The sequence below is a fragment of the Schistocerca nitens genome, chromosome 7 (assembly GCF_023898315.1).
Source record: "Schistocerca nitens isolate TAMUIC-IGC-003100 chromosome 7, iqSchNite1.1, whole genome shotgun sequence".
NCBI classification, from domain to species: Eukaryota; Metazoa; Arthropoda; class Insecta; order Orthoptera; family Acrididae; genus Schistocerca; species Schistocerca nitens.
Window position 1 is genome coordinate 105642143 of NC_064620.1, and position 18936 is coordinate 105661078.

The 18936-nt window shown below is 42.8% G+C and overlaps 1 long non-coding RNA gene across 2 annotated transcripts in view; it reads left to right on the forward strand.

The window, feature by feature from the left end:
- Nucleotides 1-475: 475 nt before the first annotated feature.
- Nucleotides 476-18936, forward strand: part of LOC126195252 (uncharacterized) — a 35271-nt gene continuing 16810 nt past the window's right edge. The window contains exons 1-2 of one of the 2 annotated variants that reach the window (XR_007538563.1): nucleotides 476-510; nucleotides 1435-1497. This is a non-coding gene — a long non-coding RNA (uncharacterized LOC126195252). Of the gene's footprint in view, nucleotides 564-1434; nucleotides 1498-18936 lie in introns of both variants that reach the window. The other variant, XR_007538564.1, reaches the window with a different exon arrangement.

The window sequence follows — 18936 nt, forward strand, 5'->3', positions numbered from 1 at the left end:
CATGCCCGAGGCAGGATTCGAACCTGCGACCGTAGCGGTCGCCCGGTTCCAAACGGGAGCGCCTAGAACCGCACGGCCACAACGGCCAACTTCAGTGCTAATCGACCTACGAGAAAATATTTTGAATAACATTAATATTTTTCTCTAACAGCGTAAATTTTGATACCGAATGTTTGCCTGCCAGGTGCAACCACGCACTGCGTATTGATTGAACCAGTCCCTCCTTGAGATTAGGAACATTCCAGGAAGGGTAAACAAAACTTTTACCTGTTATCTCCGGAAAAAGAGCGGATAAGCAACGTGACTGCTTTTCACGTGCTGTTGAAACGAGACCTTAGTTAAATCTAGAGGGTATTTCTTATATTTTTGTTCCTGGTAAGTGAAAGGATCATTTGATAAAACAGTGCGTCAGCCAGATATGTTATCTGCCCCAGATAAGACTGGATTTTCCCTTTCAAATTCCAATAAGAGTACAGACTGTTGTTTCAGTCTGCCTGCTTGAAACCACACGTAAGTTCGCAAGCATGAGCTGAGGCCGCTCGCGCTGCTTTACTTGTAAATTAGTGAGTACCGTTTCTGCCTGTACCGCACTGAGAACCTTGTGTGCTCGCAAAGCGGCTGCTCGCGGCTGTCTTAAAAGTCTGGTTCAAATGGCTCTGAGCACTATGGGACTCAACTGCTGTGGTCATCAGTCCCCTAGAACTTAGAACTACTTAAACCTAACTAACCTAAGGACATCACACACATCCATGCCCCAGGCAGGATTCGAACCTGCGACCGTAGCAGTCGCACGGTTCCGGACTGCGTGCCTAGAACCACGAGACCACCGCGGCCGGCTCTTAAAAGTCTGGCGTAACACGTAAGACAATCGGTTATTTGATACTTTACTGAAGCATACTGACCGATTAAAACTATATCAGATTAAACACCTTTCAGCCGTCAAGTTTCCAACCTTATTTTATTTGGCAACCAGTTTCAGCGTTTTACTACGCCTTGTTCAGGCCCCTGGCCGACGTTCAGGAAGACTATACTTAAATTCCTACACGTCGGTCAGGGCCTGAAAATGGCGTAGTAAAACGCTGAAACTGGTTGCCAAATAAAATAAGGTTGGAAATTTAACGGCTGAAAGGTGCTTAATCTGACATCCTCTATCGAACAGTCGAGTCCCGCAACCATCTATAGAGAGATGGACATACAGAGATGAAAACTATGTTTCCTTTCGCAGCAACCGCGCGTCGCACAGTTTTAATCTGTCCGCAAGTCTCCGCTGTGGCGTGGAAGCTTTATTCAAGATAATGTATAACTACAGTCTGCATTTTGAGCTACTTGTTGCAACAGCTACAGTTCTTTTGCTCTCTTTGATTACTGAAAATACATTCTGCAACAATACCTATCATGTCTCAGTTAACGTGTCATAATGTGTGTCTTTTACAGTTGCGCTGCTGGCCTCATATTTTTGACGGAGAGCTGGTTGCCGGTGATTTCTAGATTCTACATGTAAGTAATTAAAAAAAATAACGATCCTCTTCTAAAGAAATTTGCGCGTGTTTTGTGGATTCACTCTCAATGCAACGATTTTCACAGTGGTACAGGTTTTGTAACGATCTGAACGTAATTTAAAAAATAATTTTTCTGTAAACCTGACCTTCTGATGTAAATGTAAATGTCGTGTGACTATGGCCTCCCGTCGGGTAGACCGTTCGCCTGGTGCAACTCTTTCGATTTGACGCCACTTCGGCGACTTGAGCGTCGATGGGGATGAAATGATGATGATTTGGACAACACAACACCCAGTCCCCGAGCGGAGAAAAATCTCCAACCGAGGTGGGAATCGAACCCGGGCCCTTAGGAGTGACTTTCTTCGCGCTGGCCACTCAGCTACCGGGAGCGGACACCGCGTCATGATGAACCTGCAATGACTTAAAAGCTAGATCATCTTTCAAAACAATAAATCGAGATCGATTGCTCTTTAGGCCATTCTCTACTCACACCATAGTCGCAGTGTTCACCAACGTCCAAAATGGGCAAGATAAAATATATGTTCATTAGTAACATCTTCCTTTGGTTCGCCTCATTACATAGGGACTAAATTTCAAGTTCTGGACAATTTTCTTCGTTGTCTTAATCAATAAAAGATAATGCCGTCAATAAACTGGCGGAAACACACAGACGAGAATGCTGTACCAGCGTACCTTGAGTCTAAGCTGGAGTTAATTATGCTACCTAGTCAGAAGCCTCAGGATCCACATCTCTTACTGTGGGGCATTGTTCCCTGTAAAATATCGAGTGAGGTGGGGCATTTTGTTGTTGTTTTGTTCGGGCAAAGAGCACGTGGCAACCATGTCGTTAGCACTCGAGCTAAGTTACTACAGCCGGCCGGTGCGGCCGAGCGGTTCAAGGCGCTTCAGTCTGGAACCGCGCGACCGCCACGGTCGCAGGTCCGAATCCTGCCTCGGGCATGGATGTGTGTGATGTACTTAGGTTAGTTAGGTTTAAGTAGTTCTAGGGGACTGATGGCCTCGGATGTTAAGTCCCATAGTGCTCAGACCCATCTGAACCATTTATTTGAAATTACTGTATTGTCACTCAAAACTAAAATTAATCTACAGTGGTGTCCAATATTAAAGCAACAAACTTCCAATTTTGCAACGTTACGTTGATTTTGCCACAAAACAGTATAAAGAGATGATACTTTAGTAGAAACAATGCAAAGAAAAGAGAACGTAAACAACTGCAAGATGCGTAACGGTACACAAAAATGTTCTTCGTCTTCTCAAACTTAACGGATTTGCTCACAAATTCCGACAAGTGGTTAATGTGCTCAGTATGGGGTGTGACCAACCCTGGCAGCAATACAGTCCCAACAACCACGGGACATGCTGTGAATGATAGCATCAAACTCATGTTGAGGCAATTACGCCCATTCTTCCTGCAGAGCTGCTAGCTGGTTGGTGGATGCTGACGTGATGCAACCCGTGCCCCTAGTGCACCCCAGACATGCTCTATGGGATTCAAATCGGGAGAGCGAACAGGCCAAGCCATGCGTGCAGTGTCTCCCATTTCCAAGAAATCATCAATCACCCGTGCTCTATGATGTCGAACATTATCGTCCATCAGTACGAAGTCTGGGCCCACAGCACCTACCTGATATCAGTTAAATCTTGCCAGTTCACCCAGACAATTTCATGGAGAGGTGTTCGACTGGTCAACATAATCCCAGCCGATACCATTAAGGATCCTCCTCGAATCGGTCTCTTTCCACAATGTTTGGGTCCCGAAATCACGTTCCATGTTCCCTCCAGATGCGAATCCGTCGAGACACTCTCCAGACAAAATTGGGACACATTTGTGAAAAGAACATTGGCCCACGGTTTGGCCTCCCAGGTGGCATGTTGACGACTCCATTCTAGACGTTCTCCTCTGTGAAGACGCGTCAGAGGTAGACACACAGCACGTCTCTGACAATAAAGGCCATCCTACAGAGGCCTTCTATACGCCATTTGCCTCGATGCAACACGTCCAGTGGATGCTGCGAGGTCAGATGCCAGTTGCCATGCAGTACTAAGGCGGTTATTTTGTAACAACACACTGTATCTTCAAGCCATACGACATAGATATACATACTAAAGCGGTACCGTCGTGCACTTACAGCCAAATAATGGTCCTCTCTTTCTGATGTCTCACGTGTTCAACCCTGCCCTGGTCTTCGGGATACAATTTCGGTCTCTACAGGGTGTTACAAAAAGGTACGGCCAAACTTTCAGGAAACATTCCTCACACACAAAGAAAGAAAATATGTTATGTGAACATGTGTCCGGAAACGCTTACTTTCCATGTTAGAGCTCATTTTATTACTTCTCTTCAAATCACATTAATCATGGAATGGACACACACAGCAACAGAACGTACCAGCGTGACTTCAAACACTTTGTTACAGGAAATGTTCAAAATGTCCTCCGTTAGCGAGGATACATGCATCCACCCTCCGTCGCATGGAATCCCTGATGCGCTGATGCAGCCCTGGAGAATGGCGTATTGTATCACAGCCGTCCACAATACGAGCACGAAGAGTCTCTACATTTGGTACCGGGGTTGCGTAGACAAGAGCTTTCAAATGCCCCCATAAATGAAAGTAAAGAGGGTTGAGGTCAGGAGACCGTGGAGGCCATGGAATTGGTCCGCCTCTACCAATCCATCTGTCACCGAATCTGTTGTTGAGAAGCGTACGAACACTTCGACTGAAATGTGCAGGAGCTCCATCGTGCATGAACCACATGCTGTGTCGTACTTGTAAAGGCACATGTTCTAGCAGCACAGGCAGAGTATCCCGTATGAAATCATGATAACGTGCTCCATTGAGCGTAGGTGGAAGAACATGGGGCCCAATCAAGACATCACCAACAATGCCTGCCCAAACGTTCACAGAAAATCTGTGTTGATGACGTGATTGCACAATTGCGCGCGGATTCTTGACAGCCCACACATGTTGATTGTGAAAAATTTACAATTTGATCACGTTGGAATGAAGCCTCATCCGTAAAGAGAACATTTGCACTGAAATGAGTATTGACACATTGTTGGATGAACCGTTCGCAGAAGTGTACCCGTGGAGGCCAATCAGCTGCTGATAGTGCCTGCACACGCTGTACATGGTACGGAAACAACTGGTTCTCCCGTAGCACTCTCCATACAGTGACGTGGTCAACGTTACCTTGTACAGCAGCAACTTCTCTGACGCTGACATTAGGGTTATCGTCAACTGGACGAAGAATTGCCTCGTCCATTGCAGGTGTCGTCGTTCTATGTCTTCCCCAGTCGCGAGTCATAGGCTGGAATGTTCCGTGCTTCCTAAGACGCCGATCAATTGCTTCGAACGTCTTCCTGTCGGGACACCTTCGTTCTGGAAATCTGTCTCGATACAAACGTACCGCACCACGGCTATTGCCCCGTGCTAATCCATACATCAAATGGGCATCTGCTAACTCCGCATTTGTAAACATTGCACTGACTGCAAAACCACGTTCGTGATGAACACTAACCTGTTGATGCTACGTACTGATGTGCTTGATGCTAGTACTGTAGAGCAATGAGTCGCATGTCAACACAAACACCGAAGTCAACATTGCCTTCCTTCAATTGGCCAACTGGCGGTGAATCGAGGAAGTACAGTACATACTGACGAAACTAAAATGAGCTCTAACATGGAAATTAAGCGTTTCCGGACACATGTCCACATAACATCTTTTCTTTATTTGTCTGTGAGGAATGTTTCCTGAAAGTTTGGCCGTGCCTTTTTGTAACACCCTGTATAAACTGTCGCGACATCCGAGAAACAACAGAACGATTCACATTAAGCCACCGGGCCACATCAGTATGCTACTAACCTGTGCCAATTCTTCCTATGGCTCTCCACCGCAAACAGCCTGGTAGGCGTTTTCTCTGTGCCATATTACACCGTCTGTGACTGTGTACACAGCGATTGTGGATGTGGGACTACCCGGGAAACACTGCCCCGTTTGTTACACGCCATGACGTCATCGTTGGCGTGATTGTCAGTTGACACGAGTGCTGCCTTCCGCGCAGAACACGATCGTACGGACATCTATTGACAGTTTGTATGATTATATCGTTAACCAGCCACAGGTCGAGGAAATAGCGATTTGTTGCTTTAATGACACCAGTGTATAACAAAAATAGAATACAGACCAGCAACTACGTCGTGGTAAACACGCACCAGTCAATTCTCTTGAAACTCTACGTCTTGCGAAAGGGGACTCTGAGATCTCACACCTGTGAAAATTCATCAATGTTGGTCTGTGCTGTCTGTCTGCTGTTAGGACAGCAGAAAGAGTTTGTTACAGATGCTATTGAACAATCTTGCTCGGCTGCTGCATTCGTCAGGTCGCTGAAACGACTTCCCAGATCCCACGGTACCCAATCAAATATTACCGCCTTCTCTAGATGTCGTAGGTGAAGGAGGCACATGCAACTGATTCACTCCAGAAATGAGTGCGCACGAGGAATTTCATGACTCCACGTGCTGCAGTATTCTCATTTCCACATAATGTTCACATCAAAAGCCAAGAATAAGTTCAGAGAGCGGAACTTGAGGACATAATCGGAACAAATCACTGATCAGACAAGCTTATCCCTCTTCATCAAGCCGGCACTGAAAACTGGAAAATACTTGTGATGCAGGAATAAGATATTATGCAAAGAAAATTTATAGGTGAATTCCACAGCGTTTCCTCTCCTGTAGTCCAGGAAATGGGACCTATGACCGCTATTTGGTCCCTTCCACTGAATCAACCAACCAACCAATGGAAAATAATTATGGACGACTCGAAAGTTCATTCCTTGTCAAGAAAAGGAATCTAGTACACAAGAAGAATGATTATATCTGTTTCTCTGCGAATAACAAATGGCTTAATTTCCAGTGGTAAGCCACCAGCTAGATGGAATACTGCAGACATAAACATATATGCTTGAAGTACAACGAGCAGCTATCACTAGATGGACGATGGCAGACCGCAAGCCTTCATATGAAGGCCGACAACGCAACGCATACAGAGGGAACATGTGACCATCTTCTGTAATCTCGTAATTCGAATAAGTCTTGGTGATCCATACACCTGACACTCCTAATACCCAGTATCTGTGAGTAACACGCTTCAAGATGTTCTGTGCCTTTGGGGCACCTAACTGATTGCAACCGTAATATACTATTGGTTACTAAAATTACTACAGGAAGGATAGCAAATAACGTAAATTTTTACTTACTAAGCGAGTGAAGTGTAGTAGGAAAAACACATGATTAAATTTGTAGGTGATATGGTGATATACAGCGTGCGAAATTTAGAACACAGAGCTTCCATGTCGGGCACAGACAGTGGTTGTAACTTGGCTGAGTGCTGAGTCGAGCTGGGCATGACTGGCATATACAGATAGGTCATTCCAAGCTGTTTGGACTCTGTGCTACAGTTCATTAATCTAAACGGCTGGAGACTGGCGAAGGCTGGTCTCTCGAGAATGCATGATCAGATGTTTTCATCGCGGAGAGACGTGGAATACTTGCTAGCTGGAGCAAGGTCAAACACTCCCTGTATCGAGATAGGTCAGGATAGCACAGGCAACATGCAGTCTTGCGTTATCTAGTTGAAAGACAATGTCATGGGGACGTCAAAGACAGGGAACAGCCACCGGCCTCAACACGCCACTAACGTAACGCCCGCTGTCCCAGTTGCCGCTTATACGAATCAGAGCTGATTGTGCTGTGTATCCTGTGACACCTCGTACCATCACGTCAGGTGCTTGGTCTTAATGACGGTGGCAAATGCAGTCTGGCATCGTTCGTTCCCCTCCGACCCTTTACACACAGAAATTTCGTGCTGCTGTACGTAGAACCGAGACTCTTGTGAAAAGACAGCGTTGTGCCACTCCTGGGGAGTGTCTAACGTCATTAAAACGTTTCGGACCGGAAGCCCGCATCATGCGACTAGATACTGTACGCATCTAGCTGCAGCGACAGATGGACAGCTGACTCGGAACTCCCTGCTGAGTGGAATGTGATTGTACGCTGAAGAGCCAAAGAAACTGGTACACCTGCCTAATATTGTGTAGCCCCCCCCCTCCCCCCCGCGAGCACGCAGAAGTGCCGCAACACGACGTGGCATGGACTCGACTAATGTCTGAGGTAGTGCTGGAGGGAAATGACACCATGAATCTTGCAGAACTGTCAACAAATCATTAAGAGTACGAGGGACTGGAGACCTTTTCTGAAGAGCACGTTGCAAGGCATCAATAATGTTCATGTCTGGGGTGTTTGGTGGCCAGAGGACACGTTTAAACTCAGAAGTGTGTTCCTGGAGCCTCTCTGTAGAAATTCTGGACGTATGGGGCGTCGTATTGTCCTGCTGGAATTGCCCGAGTCAGTCGGAATGCACTATGGACATGAATGGATGGAGGTGATCAGAGAGGATGCTTACGTACATGTCACCTGTCAGAGTCGTATCTAGACGTATCATGGATCCCATATCACTCCAACTGCATACGCCCCTTACTATTAGCCTTCAGCAGCCTGAACAGTCCCTGCTGACATGCAGGATCCGTGGATTCATGAGGTTGTCTCCGTATCTGTACACGATAATCCGCTCGATACAATTTGAAACGAAACTCGCCCGACCAGGCAACATGTTTCCAGTCATCAACAGTCCAATTTCGGTGTTGACAGGCCCAGACAAGGCGCAAAGCTTAGTGTCGTGCAGTCATCAAGGGTACACAAGTGGGCCTTCGACTCCGAAAGCCCATATCGATGATGTTTCATTGAATGGTTCGCACGCTGATACTTGCTGATAACCCAGCATTGAAATCTGTAGCAATTTGCGGAAGGGATGCACTTCTGTCGCTGAACAATTCTCTTCAGTCGTCTTCGGTACTGTTCTTGCAGGATCTTTTCCCGGCCGCAGCGATGTTTTACCTGATTCCTGATACACACGGTAGTACGGGAAAATCCCCACTTCATCGCTACCTCGGAGATGCTGTGTCCCATCGCTTGTGCGCCGACTATAATGCCACTTTCAAACTCACTTAAATCTTGATAACCTGCCATTGCAGCAGAAGTAACCGATCTAAAAACTGCACCAGACACTTGTCTTGTATAGGCGTTGCCGACCGCAGCCTGTTTACATATCTCTGTATTTGAATAGCATGCCTGTACCACTTTCTTTGGCGCTTCAGTGTATATCTGAGGGGAATTACTTTGAAGGGGACGAAGTTGACGTTGATAAATAAATAAAGATTCTTTTGATCATACCTCGTAGATCGCGTTACTCCCACCTCTTTTGCATACGCTGAAATGCTAATTTGCATATCGAAGTATGTAGCAAACATCAGGCAGTTTGTCATTCGTTTCTCGCCGCGCCACGGTCTCGCAATTTCAATGCACGCTTATCTTCAGTTACCAGGCGAGAAGGCGCAGTGGACAGCACATTAGACACGCAAGGAATGGTATTCAAATTCCCATCCAGTCATTCAGATATAGATTTCCCGTTGTTTACACAAAGCGATGAAGGCGAATGCTTGGATGGTTGCAAGGCCGATTTTGTTCTCCATTCTTGTGCAATTCGATCTTGTGGTCCGCCTCGAATGACGTTGTCATTGATGAGATCTTATACTTATATTCTTCCTTTTCCTTTCCTATAGTCTCTCTGTCTCTAGCGCCCTCTTCCACTTATTGCTGTGTGCGCAGTATGTGTCTCCAATAGAGCTGTTAACGCACATTTACTCAGCTTGTTTGATCCCCAAGTCTCAGTAATTTGAAGAGTGTGCCAGAACCTTCACCTCGCAAACTTCCAACTGTTTATGAATTTTGCAACAGTTTCCACAAGTTGTGTGAAAGTATAAATACTACCTCTTCATATAAAATGTCTCACTGCAGTGGCGGCTAATAAAGCAACAGGCATGCACCGCATCACTCTGACCCCCACCCACCTGTTTTGTTGGTCGAGTCTCCTAGTTCAGTGGTACAGCGACCTGTAAAACCTACCTGCCTATCTTCACAGCACGAGCTCCTCCTACGTCACACACCTTCTGGTGACACGTTCGTGTTCTTTAAACGTAATAACAAGCCAGAGAAGACGTTGGTTCGCCAATATATAAGTAAGAAACTCTTCTGAATAATACAGACCATATAGTTGAGGTCTTGTGTCTTCGAATTAAGTTGGTATACAAAGCATCATAATTCTATTTAAGTAATATGTGCGTGACACCAATTTAACTCTTCCTGTCAAAATATTCTCCCATGTCAGACTTCACTCATCAAACGCCAGAATATTGAAATATTGCTTAGCACACTTCCATGAAGGATTTTCCTCTCCTCTAATGCGTACACGCTCAATCGCGACCGTTAGATTAGATTAGATTAGATTTATTTCATTCCAGTTGATCTGTAGTTATGAGGTCCTCCAGGATGTAGAACATGCCAGAAAAACAATAACATGTGACGAATATTTGCAACTAAGACAAATAAAGACAAATAAGCTCATGTACCTTCCACAGGTCCCAAGTGGAATGATCATCTTTTTATTTATTTTTATTATTTTTTTTAATGAACGCTATATGAAAGGATCATTTGACAATTTTACAACACTCATTTACTAAGATCGCATTAATGCACTGAATTTAAAATTTAAAAAAACGTTTTTTTTATTTATTTGATAATAAACATATAATAGAACTACTGCAATACGTATTTACAATGAACACATTACTGCACTGAAAGTGTGCAGAAGTTAGATTGTACTACTTATATATACAAAAATCAGATGGTTCTACTGAGAAATTCATCACCGGAGTAGAAGGATTTGGCTTCCAATAAATCCTTTAGGCTTCTCTTAAACGGAATTTCTCAGTTATTGAAAATGTGTGTTCCTGAATAATGCACACCTTTCTGTACAAGAGTAAGTGACTTTAAATACTTGGCAAGATTAGTCTTATTTCTAGTATTGATTCCATGAACTGAGCTGTTGGTTTGAAAAAGTGATATATTTTTAATGACATATTTCCTTAAGGAATATATGATATTGGGAAGCAGTAGTTAGTATCCCTAGTTCCCTAAACAGGCATCTGCAGAATGTTCTTGAGTTCATACCACATGTAACTCTTATTGCACATTTTTGTACCCAGAAAACTTCAGCTTGGCTTGATGAATTACCCTAAAAAATAATCCCATATGACATTAGCGAGTGAAAGTACGCATAGTATGCCAGCTTTTTCACTTTTATATCCCCTATGTCTGACAGAGTTCACATTGCAAATAGAGATTTGTTTAGATGCTTCAGCAGTTCTGTGGTGTACTCCTCCCAGTTGAATTTATTATCAAGCTGTAATCCCAAGAATTTAACACTGTCCAATTCTTCTATCTGCTTGTCATTATATGTTAGGCATATACTTGTGGAACACCCCTTACAAGTTCTGAACTGCATGTAGTGTGTTTCTTCAAAGTTTATTGACAAAGAACTCGCTAGGAGCCAGTGATTAATGACCACCTGATTTGTTATTTATTGCAATTTTTGTATCATCGGCAAACAAAACAAACTTGGCATCTGATAATGTTACTGATGAAAGGTCATTGAGATACACAAGAAAAAGTAAGGGCCCTAAGATGGAACCTTGTGAGACCCCACATGTAATTATTTCCCAATTGGATGATGCCTGAAAGCTTAATACATTTCTCTTTCCTAATAACACCCTTTGTTTCCTGCCAGAGATATAAGATTTGAACCATTTTGCAGCATTCCCTGTTACACCATAATATTCTAATTTGCTTAAAAGAATATGGTGATTTACACAGTCAAATGCCTTTGACATATTACAAAATATACCTGTTGCCTGCAATTTTTTGTCTAATAAATTAAGTACTTTTAACTGTAAGTGTAGATAGCCTTCTCAACCCTTCAGAATTCCAAACTGCGACTCTGATAGTATGTTATTTGTGATAAGATGGTTATAAAGCCGATTGTACATTACCTTTTCTAAAAATTTTGAGAATGCTGGCAAAAGTGAAATTGGATGGAAATTTGACGCTATTTTTTTATCTCCCTTCTTAAACAGTGCCTTAACTTCAGCATATTCCAACCATTCAGGAAATATTCAACTGATAAACGACTGGTTACACAGATAGCTTAATATGATACTCAACTCATAATCATGTTCTTTAATTAACTTTGTTGATATTTCATCATGTGCACTAGATGTTTTTTATTTTAAAGGTTTTATGATGGAAATTACTTATGCTGGGGTAGTGGGGGTCAAATTCATATTATGGAAGTTACTTGAAATGTCTAATCAGTACTGCGAATATTATGCAGCGAGATAGACCCACTCACTATCATCGTCGTGAACAATGACACAATAACGTTAAGTGTGCTTTGTTCGTCATTACCTAATCACATCTAAAGCTGGAATTATTTTCATCATAAAAATCAAATATTTGTTCATCACTGAAAGTCACTTCGAACTCGGTTTTACATATTTCACTTAGCAACATCCATTCTACATCTGCATCTAGATGGATATTCTGCAAATCACACTTAAGCGCCTGGCAGAGGGTTCATCGAACCACCTTCACGATAATTCTCTATTACTTCCCTCTCGAACAGCGCACGGAAGAAACGAACACCTATATCTTCCCTTATTTTATTGTGATGATCGTTTCTCCCCATGTAGGTCGGCGTCAACAAAATATTTTAGCATTCGGAAGAGAAAGTTGTTGATTGAAATTTCGTGAGAATATCCCTCTGCAACGAGAAATGCTTTTGTTTTAATGAAGTCAACACCAAATCCTGTATCATATCCGCAACACTTTCTCTCCTATTTATCGATACTACAAAGCGTACCTTTCTCAATGTACTTTGAGAATCCTATCTGTAAGCATTACACACCGCGCGGTGGTATTCCAAAAGAGGACAGACAAGTGAAGTGTAGTGTAGGCAGTCTCTTTAGTAGATCTAGTAGATCTGTTGGTTCTTGTAAGTGTTCTGCCAAATAAATCGCAGTCTTTGGTTCGCCTTCCCTACAGCATTCTCTATATGTTCTTTCCAACGTAAGTTGTTCGCAATTGTAATTCATAGGCATTTAGTTGCATTTACGGCCTTTAGAGTTGATTGATTTATCGTGTAACCGAAGTTAATCGGATTCCTTTTACTACTTGCGTAGATGACCTTACACTTTTCATTACGAGCTATTAGGGTCCATTGCCAATTTTCGCAACATGCAGACATCTTTTCTAAATTTGTTTTGATCTTATGATGACTTTACTAGACGATAAACGACAGCATCATCTGCAAATAACCTAAGGTGGCTGCTTAGATTGTCTCCTAAATCGTTTATATAGACAAGGAACAGCAGAAACGCCTTAACAAATCTGTATTTGCAATTCGAGTGTTAGCAGACATAGGCGACATAAAAATGAAAAAGCTTGCATACTTTGCCTACTTTCATTCCATAATGTCATATGGTATAATATTTTGGGGTAACTCTTCAAGTCAAACAAAAGTTTTCAGAGTCCAAAAGCGTGTAATACGTATTATTTGTGGAGTAAATTCACGGACGTCATGTAGAAACCTCTTCAAAGAACTGGGTATACTAACCACTGCCTCTCAGTATATTTACTCCTTAATGAAATTTGTCCTAAATAATATATCTCTTTTTCCAACAAACAGCTCAGTTCATACATACAATACCAGGAACAAAAATGATCTGCACAAAGACTTAAAAGCACTTACTTTAGTTCAAAAAGGGGTCCACTACTCAGGAACACTCATCTTCAATAATTTGCCAGCAAACATAAAAAGTTTAGTTACAAATAAAGATCAATTTAAAAGGAGCCTGAAAGACTTACTAGTGGCCAACTGCTTCTACTCCGATATGAAACTTCCTGGCAGATTAAAACTGTGTGCCCGACCGAGACTCAAACTCGGGACCTTTGCCTTTCGCGGGCAAGTGCTCTACCAACTGAGCTACCGAAGCACGACTCACGGCCGGTACTCACAGCTTGACTTCTGCCAGTACCTCGTCTCCTACCTTCCAAACTTTACAGAAGCTCTCCTGCGAACCTTGCAGAACTAGCACTCCTGAAAGAAAGGATATTGCGGAGACATGGCTTAGCCACAGCCTGGGGGACGTTTCCAGAATGAGATCTCATTCTGGAAACGTCCCCCAGGCTGTGGCTAAGCCATGTCTCCGCAATATCCTTTCTTTCAGGAGTGCTAGTTCTGCAAGGTTCGCAGGAGAGCTTCTGTAAAGTTTGGAAGGTAGGAGACGAGGTACTGGCAGAAGTAAAGCTGTGAGTACCGGCCGTGAGTCGTGCTTCGGTAGCTCAGTTGGTAGAGCACTTGCCCGCGAAAGGCAAAGGTCCCGAGTTCGAGTCTCGGTCGGGAACACAGTTTTAATCTGCCAGGAAGTTTCATATCAGCGCACACTCCGCTGCAGAGTGAAAATCTCATTCTGCTTCTACTCCATTGACGAATTTTTTAATAGAAACAAATGATGTATTGTATATATTCATACTATTAGTATTGTTATTTCAGCTTAAAAAAAATGACATGTTCCACATCCACGAGGATCTCCTCAGCATGGATCTATGGAACGAAAAACTAATCTAATCTAATCTAGAGGGCCTATAACACTACCTTGGAAAACGTCAGAAATCACTTCTGTTTTACTCGATGACTTTCCATCAGTTACTACGGACTGTGACCTCTCTGACAGGAAATAACGATTCCAGTCACATAATTCAGACGATACTCCATAAGCACGCAATTTCACTACAAGCCGCTTGTGTGGTACAGAGTCAAAAGCCTTCCGGATATCCAGAAATACGGAATCAATTTGAAATCCCTTGTCAATAGCACTCAACACTTCATGCAGGTAAAGAGCTAGTTGTGTCTCACAAGAACGATGTTTTCTAAATCCATGTTGACTGTGTGTCAATAGACCGTTTTCTTCGAAGTAATTCACAATGTTCGAACACATTAAATGTTCCAAAATCCTGCTGCATATCTACGTTAGTGATATGGGCCTGTAATTTAGTGGATTAGTCATACTACCTTTCTTAAATATTGGTGTGGCCCGTGCAGCTTTCCACTCTTTGGGTACGGATGTTTCGTCGAGCGAATGGTTGTATACGATTGTTAAGTATGGAGCTATTGCATGAGCATACTCTGAAAGAAACCTAATTGGTGTACAGTGTGGACCAGAAGATTTGCTTTTATTAAGCGATTTGAGTTGCTTCACTCCTCCAAGGAAATTTACTTCTACATTACTCATGTTGGCAGCTGTTCTTGATTCGAATTCTGGAATGTTTACTTCGTCTTCTTTTGTGAAGGCATTTCGGAAGGCTGTGTTTAGTAACTCTGCTTTGGCAGCACTGTCTTCGATAGTATCTCCATTGCAATCGTGCAGAAAAGGCATTGATGGTGTCTTGCCGCTTGCATACTTCACATACGACCAGAATCTCTTTGGATTTTCCGCCAGATTTCGAGACAAAGTTTCGTTGTGAAAACTATTATAAGCATCTAGCATTGGAGTCCACTCTAAATTTCGAGCACCTGTAAAAGATCGACAATCTTGGGGATTTTGCGTCTGTTTAAATTTGGCATGTTTGTTTCATTGTTTCTGGCTCGTTTTGTGTACCAAGTAGGATCAGCTACGTCGTTTGTTAATTTATTTGGTGTAAATCTCTCAATTGCTGCTGATGCTATTTTTTTGAATTCAAGCCACACCTTATCTACACTTATAAGAAACGAGCCGGAAGTATAATTACAGAAAGCAGTACCTATATGTTAGTAGTATTGACCCTGGCTCTTGAGACACTTGTCCCACTGTGACACAACACGGAGAATGGCTGTCTCATAAAATTCCTGGGGTTGCGATGTGAACCAGTTCCGCACGTACAGCTGGACGTCGTCGTCCACACGAGTGCAGGGAAGGTTATGTTGACGTTCTTCTTTGACCAAGATGGCCCCCTTCTGTTTCACTTTGTGCAGCACGGGAAGACGATGAATGCCCAGTGTTACTCGCAAACCCTGACCACCCTTCACCAAGCGTTCAAATCAAAACGACCAGGCAATCTCACCTGTGGGGTCATTCTACTCCACGTCAATGTAAAGCCTCATACGGCCAACACAGTCGCGGCACTCCTACAGAAATTCAAATACGAGGTTCTCGTCCAGCTTCCATACAGTCTGGACCTCTCTCCCATTATGCCATTTTTGGTGCCCTTGAAAAGGCTATGAGGGGCAAACGATTCACCTAGGAACTTTTATGAAAATGCGCTGCCTGACAGAAAAAAAAGTGAAACACTCAGAAGGGGAGGAGCAAGCGAAATGAAGCTTCACCATTTAAGACGGTATGTGACGTTATTTCAGTGATTATAAAGTCGACACAGATCTACAAAGAGCTTGGCAGTATGAGTCCACTTATGAATGTTTCTTTGCACCTTCCTCTGCCATTGGAGGCATGCACTTTTACCTCTTCTGAGGTAATTGGCCCACATCTACTGTAACTGGGGCTTCGTATCCCAGATACTGACACTGGAATGAATTTGACATTCGAGCTGGTCCCGTGCACGTTCTATCGAGGACAAATGTGGAGATTACCTGGCGTGGGAGCGCCCCAGCTTCACACAGATACTTCATACAGACATGTGCTCTGTATGGACGAGCATTGTCCTTTTGAAAAATGGCACAACAATACTTTCGTTTAAGAGGTATCACATGGGGACACATTATGTCTGTGACATACCACTGTGCCGTTAGAGTTTCCTAAGAGATCCAGTAGCTGCCCACACCAAGACATCAGGGGTAACACAGATGTGCCTCTCAAAACATTGGATGAATTGGATCGCTCCTCATGTGGCCGCGATACTCGACAATAGTCATCCGGAGTAGTGCAGAACCGTGATTCATCGCTGAACACAATGTGACGCCATTCATCACAAGTTTAACAAGTAAGGACCAATTTGCACACAATAGCTTGGAGCCGACACCTGGCGGCGGCGAGGCAGGACGATCGTGCTGCTAATGGATCAGAATATGCCATCCTCATCAGACGAAGAGGGTGACACACTGGATCGTTTGCAATTAGTAAATGTCCAGCAGCGAAGAAAATATTGTGTACGTCCATTATGGTTGAACAAAGGGAAGAAACATGGCATTTTCGAAGTAATGAAAAGACTGAACATGTATTCCAACGATTTCCAGAATTTTTACAGAATGTCTCAAAAGTGTTTCTATACTGTGTTGCACAAAGTGAAGGACAGCATTCAGAAGAAAAGGAACGAAGGAAAAAAAGGAACGAAGCTCGAATCTTCTGATCATCATTCTTATTTTTCATATGCATTCATTTGAATGTAAGCCTAAATATTGCAGATTTTGTGAGTGGTGTTCAACATATTAGGACACTTTTCCAAAATCCCATCATTTGCAAACATCTCTTTGCTGTAGACACGAAATTCCTCATTACAGGGCATAGCTTCCTATCATTTGATACAGATTTTGCCCTTATAGGTTTCAAAGTAGCCTTTCAACCAGGCGACTGGATTCCTGTTGTTGCCAATGCAAAGGACAGCAGATTCTTTGTTTGCAAGACGGCACCGGAGAATTGCAAGGATTTTGAGTGCACTAGAACAAGGGTTGCTCCGAGGCTCATTCAGAATAACTGAGGATATCTGGCTACACATTACAGCTGACAACCCTACTACACCAAGGCGAAGAAAAAATCGTAATATTCAGGAACCATGGATTTGTCAAAGCTTTGCAAAGAAGCCAAGAGCTACTGGGAAAAGAAATTTGCCGCTAGATAACATTTCAATTTTCCCTATCTTGTATGATATATTTCTGGCAGTTAAAAGTGCCAAGACGAAAGCTTTACTTGGCAAGTGACAGTGTATCCCGCCTGAAAAACGAAATTTCTTTGAGAAAGTACCAAGTCAATAGTGGATTTGCACGCCTTCCTGGCAACATGCATTGAAAGACAGAATATGAAATGTTGATTGCACGTGTTTACTGTAGCTGAACCAGAAACAGCGTTAAAATTCTTCGTGTCTTCTGCTACTGCGTGTGCAGATTTGTATTACAATACACTGTGTGTTTTGATCCATGTTGTTGTGCTTTCTCGAACTAAGCTTTCTACTTCTTCAATAAATGAGACAGAAAAAGCACAGTGTTTCAGCAACATAATATTGTAACTGCACAGGTTCAACATTTTCCGCCAAGGAACATAAAAAATTGCTACTGCAAAAATATAGAAAATGGATTTTTACCTCATACACAACGCTTGCATCAACAAAGCTCAAATAGGCTTATGAAACATCCATACAGTGTACTTTAGTTATATCAATAACAAAATCCCATTTCACATTCATTACTCGCTTGAACATAATCAATTAATTCGAAATATGTGAACAGAAACAGTAAAGAGAAAGAAAACTGGCGTTCTACGGATCGGAGCGTGGAATGTCAGATCCCTTAATCGGGCAGGTAGGTTAGAAAATTTAAAAAGGGAAATGGATAGGTTACAGTTAGATATAGTGGGAATTAGTGAAGCTCGGTGGCAGAGGAACAAGACTTCTGGTCAGGTGAATACACAGTTATAAATACAAAATCAAATAGGGGTAATGCAGGAGTAGGTTTAAAAATGAATAAAAAATATGAATGCGAGTAAGCTACTACAAACAGTATAGTGAACGCACTATTGTGGCCGAGATAGATATGAAACCCACGCCTACCACAGTAGTACAAGTTTATAAGCCAACTAGCTCTGCAGATGACGAAGAGATTGATGAAATGTATGATGAGATAAAAGAAATTATTCAGATAGTGAAGGGAGACGAAAATTTAATAGTCTTGGGTGACTGGAATTCGATAGTAGGAAAAGGAAGAGAAGGAAACATAGTAGGTCAATATGGAATGGGGGTAAGGAATGTTCGAGGCAGCCAGCTGGTAGGATTTTGTGCAGAGCATAACTTAATCATAGCTAACACTTGGTTCAAGGTTGTACACATGGAAGAAGACTGGAGATACTGGAAGGTCTTAGATAGATTATATAATGCTTAGATAGAGATTTAGGAACCAGGTTTTAAATTGTAAGACATTTCCAGGGGCATATGTGGACTCTGATCACAATCTATTGGTTATGAACTGTAGATTAAAGCTGAAGAAACTACGAAAAGGTGGGAGTTTAAGAAGATGGGACCTGGATAAACTGACTAAACCAGAGGTTGTACAGAGTTTCAGGGAGAGCATAAGGGAACAATTGACAGGAATGGGGGAAAGAAATACAGTAGAAGAAGAATGGGTAGCTTTGAGGGATGGAGTAGTGAAGGCAGCAGAGGATCAAGTAGGTAAAAAGACGAGGGCTAGTAGAAATCCTTGGGTA